General features: G+C 42.2%; 1 long non-coding RNA gene across 1 annotated transcript; it reads left to right on the top strand.

Moving 5' to 3' along the window:
* The first annotated feature begins 2,879 nt into the window (after positions 1-2,879).
* LOC144706122 (uncharacterized) lies at positions 2,880-7,382 on the top strand. Its single transcript, XR_013582175.1, has 2 exons — positions 2,880-5,296; positions 7,237-7,382. It is a non-coding gene; the product is annotated as an uncharacterized LOC144706122 (long non-coding RNA).
* The last annotated feature ends 807 nt before the right edge of the window (positions 7,383-8,189 follow it).

Genomic DNA, 8,189 nt, shown 5'->3' with positions numbered 1-8,189 from the left:
ACGGTATTTTCAATTTTCCAGTGAACCAGTGTTAGCGGACGGATGACGTGGGACGTGACGGGCCGCTATGAGTCGGCACTGGTGTTATGGTGTATAGTTCCGGATCATCCCGGACGTGGAAGAACGTCCGACATCCACCTTAAGATCAGGTAGGGAACGGCACGTCCGGGACGTGACGCCCTGGATGTGACGGGACGGTGACGAATCGTGATGGACAGTGACGTGACGAACTGGTCGTCACGTCACCGTCACATCACTCGTCCAAGGATTTTCAGGAAAATCGTCACCGACCCGTCACTCGTCTGCAGACCCTCATCACCGTCACATCACCGTCACGGTGACGATGTCAGCGTCACCGTGACAGCGTCACCGTCACCGTGACGGAAAAATTTTTCATTTTTATATGTTATGTATTTTTATTCTTATGGACCATTTGTTATTGTTATGTGACATAACGGCACGTCGGGGAGAGAGAGAGAGAGTGAGAGAGAGAGTGAGAGAGATCGGGAGAGAGAGTGCGAGAGAGAGAGATCGGGAGAGAGAGTGCGAGAGAGAGAGAGATCGGCAGAGAGTGCGAGAGAGAGAGAGAGAGCGATAGAGAGAACGAAAGATAGAGAGCGAGAGAGAAAGAGAGAGCGAGAGAGGGAGAGAACGAAAGAGAGAGAGCGAGAGAGAAAGAGAGAGCGAGAGAGAGAGAGAACGAGAGCAAGAGAGAGAGAGAACGAGAGCAAGAGAGAGAGAGAACGAAAGAGAGAGAGAGAGACTTATTAAAATACCGTCACGGACGTCATCCGTGATGGACGTCACTAGTCCGGACCACCCCGTCACCGTCACGTCACCGTCATGGGCGATCCGTCACCGTCACCGTCACGGGCCCTCTGATTCGTCACCGTCAACGTCACGTCATCCGTCACGTGACCGTCACGGTGACGCGTGACGTGACAGATGACGATTGCTGTTCAGGGACGAAGGAAGGGACAGTTTTTCGTCCAACGATAAAAAAACCCGTCCTGTCCAATAATCTCGGGACGGTTTCCCGTCCTGTTCAGGCCAAAAACTGTCCCGTCCTTCGTCCCGGACGAAAAAATCCAATATAACAATAACAATATTTCTGTATTTCCCTTTTTGAAACATATTGACTCCCGCGCCCGAAAGAACTAGGTTTAGTTTTGGAACTTGGAAGGAAGAAAAAGACCACCCCTCTCCGGAGCATCCTCCACCCCTCTCCGGAGCATCCTCCACCCCTCCCCGGGGCAACCATCTCAGCAGTGGGTGGCATTCGTTTTCCCAATGCCCTCTGCGCACGCTCGCATCATTGGAGTTCGCTACCCCAACGTTGAGGTATTTTCGCATCTTCAGTCAATCTCTCAATATTTTCCTGTCTCTATCTCTCTATGGCTCAATCTCTGTTTCCCTGTCTCCCTATATCTCTATATCTCTCCTCTATACCTCTCTATCTTTCATTCGCTCCCGTTATGCTTCTGCATTTCGTTTGGGAATTATGCTTGTTGGTCCGATCTTTCCATCACCGGGGAAAGAGCATCTTTCTTTTTTTTCTTTATTTGTTACTTTAATTTTGGTATTTAGTGCATGATTTCCCACGTTTTCGTTGTGGATGAACTGATCATGAGGACTCTAATATTTCATTTTTAAATTTGACAATTTAAAAATGAACTTCTTCCATGTAATTTAAAAATGAACTTCTTCCATGTAATTTAAATTAACGATGTTGTGCTAATTCAACTTATTAATTCAATCTGACTTATGAAGTCTTCCCCTTCCGCGGGAACCGCTGGGACGTGGTAACGCTCTTCACCTAGCTAACTGGCCTTGGCTCCCCATTCTTTTGGCCTCTTTTGGGACAGAAATTGTTTTGTAATCAGGCATGTGCATTCTTCTTCACGTTCTCATTCGGCTGCTGTTATAAGGGGTTCATCTTTTTGGGTGATGGCTGTTGATGGGAGTTGTTTTCTTGAATTAAAATCTCTGACTAGTTTTTTTTATATTTTACTTCTGATGGATTGTTTTTTTCCTTTGGATTTGTGTTTTTGTAATAATTCGTCCTTTGGTGCAAGAAGAATACTTTTTAGGTAGCGGGTTGTTTCCACATAAATGTAATTGTTCAAATAATTTTAATGCAAAAGCTGTTAGATGGATTGTTTTTTCTTCGCACTTGTGTTTTTTCTAATAATTAGTTCTTTGTCGAGAGACGAATACTTGTTAGGAAGCCGATTGTTTCGGCATAACTATTAAATTGTTCAAATAATTTTAATGCAAAACCGTTAGGTGATTATTTACTTTTCATATTCAAATCAGTGGCAAATTTTTTAACTACTGATGGGTTATTATTCAAGTATTAAAATCTGACGATTTTGATACTTGAATAATGTACATATATGTTTTTAATGAAGATAAGTGTTTGGATTTACTTATGATTTTCCTTTTAAAAAATAATTAGCAGAACTGTTTCAAATATTGTGGAAGAGTTGAGAATAAAAATAGAATAAAATGAATAAAATCAAGGGAAATTATATAATGGGTATAATGGATAAAATAGGTTTCCGATTCTGTGTTTCTTTATTTTTCCATCATCAGTATTTTTATACTTGCAATTGATCTTGAAAGATTAGTTATTTGTGACCCGTCCATTACAATATTATCGTATTTTTAATATTTCTATCAGAATTTAGGTGGATTTGTTTTCTTTGGAGAATTCTATTGTTTATTTTTGATACTCTTAGTTTTTTTAATGAATGTGGTGTTTTGAAATTTTGAGTTGCATGTATTATTCTACTTTAGGAATAATAACGCTTATGAGTTTATTTTTCATGAAAAGGAATCTAGAAGACAATATGAAGGCATATGCTTAAGTAAGCTAATTGAATTTGTTCTAGTATTATTAAAACTTTGAATTGTTTAAAAATTCGAATGTGTTTTAACTTTGTGTGAAGTCATTTGGATTTTTACGTAGAATGTCCCAACAGTAGTAAATATTTTTTAGGTTTTTTGAAAGATTTTATAAGTATGGATCCCGCAACCATGTGCACTATTGTAATGGATCCATCAATCCATTATCCTCTATACTGTGATGGATCCATCAATCCATTATAGTCGTATGATATGAGTGTCTTGCACGTGACTAAGAGTAATACGACAACATTATTTTTTGTGCTTTTAATTGTTTGTGAAATTCCAGATCAGAGAATACTTATTTAAGTAATGTTCATTATTTTATATTTCAATGTCATGATAATTGCTAGTCACATGCATTTTACAAATGAATGCATCTTGTGAATTAACTTGGTAGAGTAATGGAGTCTACATCTCCTACCACTCCAAAATCAATGCCTAGGGCTATGGCGTCACTGTCCGCGGAGTGCATCCCAGTAGAGGTTGATGACAACATCTCAACTCGTAGTGGAAAATTCAATCGGTCTAAAGTTTTAGATCGATTTGTTGAAGTTGCCCCGAACGAGTACCAGTGCACACTATGTGAAGCACATAACTCCACTCGTAAGGTCATCAACAAGAGGAATAAAGATAAGAGCACAAACATATTTTGGAGACATCTGGAGAAGGCGCACCGTAAGTTTCACGATGAAATTAAGGGAGTCTAGATGAAGCACAGAACCATTCTCCACTACGAAATACTCTCCCACAAGTCGTACTTACGCGGCATCACCATGGGTCAGATAAAGGAAGAGTTTGTTAGGTTCATCTGTGACAACGATTTGTGGCGTCTGGATGCGGTCAAGGTGACGGCTGAAAAGATGTATAGAGAAGTCCAAGGGAAGTTGGTGGAGATGTTTTCCGACGTCTCAAGCGTCTCACTTAACGTGGATGCTTGGATATCCCAAAATCACCTCGCCCTTCTAGGTGTCACTGCCCACTAGATCAACATACACTGAAAGCTCTGTGAGCTTCTTGTGGTCTGCGACAGATTGATCCCATTGCGTCACAAACTTAGCAAGGATCATCGTGGAAGTTGCATATGAATACGACATCGAGTCGAACATGTGTGCCATCGCCACGGAAAATGCGTCCAACACTAGAACGATGCTGGCCTCCATTGTGGATCAGCTGAAGACTATAAACCCCCAACTCACTATGGACCGACATGTACCATGCGTTGCCCATGTCCTGAAACTCGTAGCCAGGCCGGACTGAAGGTCATTTGCAATCCAGAACCTCTTGGAAGTAATACTCTGCGTGTTTGAGATCTTCGCGCAGATACACCGTTGGACACGAATGAACCAACTGATCCACAAGTTGACGAAGATACTATGGTGACAGTTGCACCTTTGGGACTAGCAGTTTCACTTGTGAGAGCCATCATCAATGCCATTCAAGGATCCACACAACATATGAAGAAATATGTTGATATGTGCAAAATGTTTGAGCTCCCAGATTCGAACAAGATAAAGGTCGACTGCACAACGCAGTGGAACTCCACTTTCACTATGTTAGAGCGTGCTCTTGTCGAGAGAGAGGTTCTGGACCATATGGCTTTGAGGTTCCTTTCGACGTCAACTAGAGATTACTGCCTATGTCAAGAGTACTGGATGTTGATTGATGAATACCTGGGAATCCTCGGCCCACTGTGCCAAGGTACTGACTTTGTGTGTTCAACGAAGAAATTGCCAACAACTGACGTAACGTCATTGGCCGCGGAGCTGAAGAATCACCTTGAGCAGGCTACGTACAATGCAGGGGCAGCATTGGATGCTGAGCGGAGCGATGCACTGTGGTCGGCATGTGGTGCTATGCATAACAAGTTGATGCGATATGCACTGGTACTTTGGGGCAATAATACCGTTGCTACATCAAGGACATTAGATCCATTCTCTAAAATAGAGGTTGTGCATCCTTCATGTCGCCAAAGTGTGCTTTCCTATCTCAACAGTCTCTTGGATAATGCATCTATTACAAAAGCCCCTGAATAGGGAGAACTGCCAGAAAGTCATCGTCCGACACAATATGTTTCATCCGACACAATATGTCTAAATATCCATGCAGCGAGGAGGAGGATAATCCTGTAAGCTGGTGGAAGGATGTTGGGATGCGTTACATTCCGAATTTGACAAAAGTTGCTTGCCAATTTCTTGCTGTGAGTCTGACCAGTGCACCGGGGGAGAGGCTTTTTCAGCTGGATGAGGCATCACCACATATCGAAGATCACGCCTGGATGCAGAGAGCATTGAGATGCTGATGATGCTTCAAGCATGGTTCCATCGTGTATACCGGGAATCCTCCAACTCCGATGATGCCTCTGACGACGGTGATACCTCGAGTGCTGGTGAGTTATGTTCTAAAGCTTTGTGACCTCTGCGTATTCATGATTCTTTTTATTAATTCTCTCTATTCCATGTAACAGAGTAAGGGGGAAACCCGTCCATTTAATGGACGGGTTTACGTACTGATACGTTCTACCGTTTCACTATAAGTCTGGCGTGTACCCAATCCTTTTACATTATATCCTTTGGGTTTTAGATGATTGCAAAATTCCACTCATTTATGACAAAATTATCGGTTAAAATTCCACTGAATGTGTAGTTGTGAACAAAAAGAACTTGATGATTTCATTTATCACATAAAATTAATGTATTTCTTTATGTAATGATATCTCTATTTTAATATTATTCTTGTTCTCTTCTTGGCTAAAGCTATGTTTCCCATCTATTTATTCATGTCATATCTCAAGGCTATTCATTTGTGGGTCCAATTGATTTGTTGATTTATAAGTTATGTTAATGATACCTTTTATCTAAGTGATGCAGGATGATTAGGGGATGACGGGGTGATGTAGGGTGGCTAGAGGAGACGGGGACATGGTGACGATGGGAACCGAATAGTAGGATGACTAGGGGAGGGATGGGATAAAACAGCCCACAAATCACAAGATCGAATTCAAAGATTTAAATCCGTGAAAATAATGATGGTGCAGCCCTTTTCCTCATCGAGGGGGGGATTATTGTCTTACAACCACTGCGGCGAAAACAAAGCAACACGTTCAATAAATCGGAATGACGATCGCTAGAAGACTCAAAGACCTATTCAACTAGTCGCTTGAAGATTCTAAATCCAATCAAATCCGACGGCGGTGGATGAACACTCGAAGAACACTGAAAGAAGAACACGGACACCAAAGAGTGTAGAAGTACCTCGGCACTAGATACTGCATGAAGAGACTGCGGGAAATTCTCGACGCCTCGTTGGTGGGATGATTTATGTGCGCTTCGACAAGGTGTTGCGGATCCAATTGCGCAGTCAATTTCCGGAGGGTCAAGGGGGGAGTCGCCCCCTTGCAGGATTTGGGGCAGCACCCCGAAACCTAAACAATAGACGGGGCGTGCGATAGCCGCAAGGGCGTCCGGGAGCACAACGGCCGCGCGCGGGCAGCTGGGGGCTCGATGGGCACAAGCGGCTGGGGCGCAGCACACACGGGCGGCCAAGGGGCGCGGGCGGCCGGGCGCGCGACGAGCACAGGCAGCCGGGGGGAAAGGGCGCGGGCGCAGGAGTGGTCCTTCCTTGACGGCGGCGGCGGCGACTGCAAGTGGCAGTGGCGGCGGCGGCTCGGGAGGGGACCACTAGGGAAAGTTTCTTTTTGAAGAAGAAGACTTCAATTCAAAAGAAAAATTTCACCAAGTGTTTCTTACAACTTTGGCCTACATATAGGCTTGGAGGAAAGAGAAAATACGAGAAATAAATAAAGTAAACAACGTGTTATTGTGTCACGTCAAAGGGTAGTTCTGGATCTGGCGTTGACGACGTGTCATGATGCGGGACGTGTCGTGTGTAAGTGGAGACGCGTCTGATGCCAATGCGTTGACTTGGTCGTTATCAAGGTGGTTCTTCAGTTGATGTTGGCGACGAGTCAGGATGCAGGGCATCTCGGATGACGGTGGCGGTGCATCCAATGATGATGCGTTGACGTTGTCATCACCACTAAGTTGATTGTATCTTTAGTCGATAAGTATGTCCATGCCCCTACCGTGTAAAAACTCTTTCACTTATATTTATTTGTAAGCTAATGGGTACCATGTTAGCATAACATGACCATATATAATTATCTCACATATCTATGAAGCTTGAGACATCTACATCTTGTAGCCAAATGATAGCAAATTTGATTCCCCGCAAGAAGATCTGGTCATTTGATTTTTTTGGTTTTATTTGTCCATTCTGATTCATTTTTCCTGCTGTGCAAATCTAATCTTCGGTTGTTGTTCATGGCAGGATTTAACACTTTTCGGACCATGTGATGGCCTCTCCCAACCTCACATCGCCTTGTACCTCTCCCTCGTTCAAACATCTTCCCTTACGGTGTTGCTGTTTTGTGGAGCTTTAAGAGATGCATTCAAAAATATTAATGACTAATGTTTTTTCACCCATGCATTTAATCTCACATTCTTATTTTTATACCTATTTCAGAAATTAGTTTGAGGAATATTTGAATAGTTAAATCGTAGAAGGACACAACTGTAATAAAAATGGGGCATTTTCTCTCTTCTTCTAGAGAGACAAAGATCAGATCCATTCACCTGGAGATGCCGACGCCGGAGATACAAAGTGGGTACATGGCTACAGGAGGGAGCAGCAGTCACTGTCGTCCCCCTTGTCTCAACTCTGAGACTAAGGAACAACCCAATCAGGATCCAAAGCCTATTGATTTACCTTGCTGTTTCTCTTCCATTTTGATTCTTTTTTACTGTGATTCACCTGCCAAGCCATGAAATTCTCTAAAACTCTGCATTGAATGTCATGTTTTGATTGGTGTACGCCAATAAAAATGCTGTATCTTAGGGACAAGTCAGAAAAATATGGATAGGTTTAAGGTGTCAGTTTGAATTCTAATGGATTGTTGACTCTTTATCAAATTGGAAAAAATATTACTCAGAATTTTGAGTAGAGGCTACTTTTTACCCAATGAACTATGAAATCTAAAAGCATGAGATTATATATCATTAAAAACTTATAAATTATATTTCCAAATGGAGATCAGTAGCTACCTTTTTACCCATTGACCCATGAAACATAGAACCCTGACATAGTATATCCTTACAAAACAGTAAATAGTTAAAAATTTAATTTTAGAGATGTATTCAAATGTATTGTTGGCAATTTTAATTAATTCGCAAAAAAACACAATTGAAATAAAAATAACTCTATAATGCTAGGGATTAAATAAT

Source organism: Wolffia australiana, chromosome 7 (genome assembly GCF_029677425.1).
Source record: "Wolffia australiana isolate 7733 chromosome 7, ASM2967742v1".
NCBI classification, from domain to species: domain Eukaryota; kingdom Viridiplantae; phylum Streptophyta; class Magnoliopsida; order Alismatales; family Araceae; genus Wolffia; species Wolffia australiana.
Note: the sequence above shows the minus strand (reverse complement) of the source record. Positions and strands in the feature narration are given on the sequence as shown.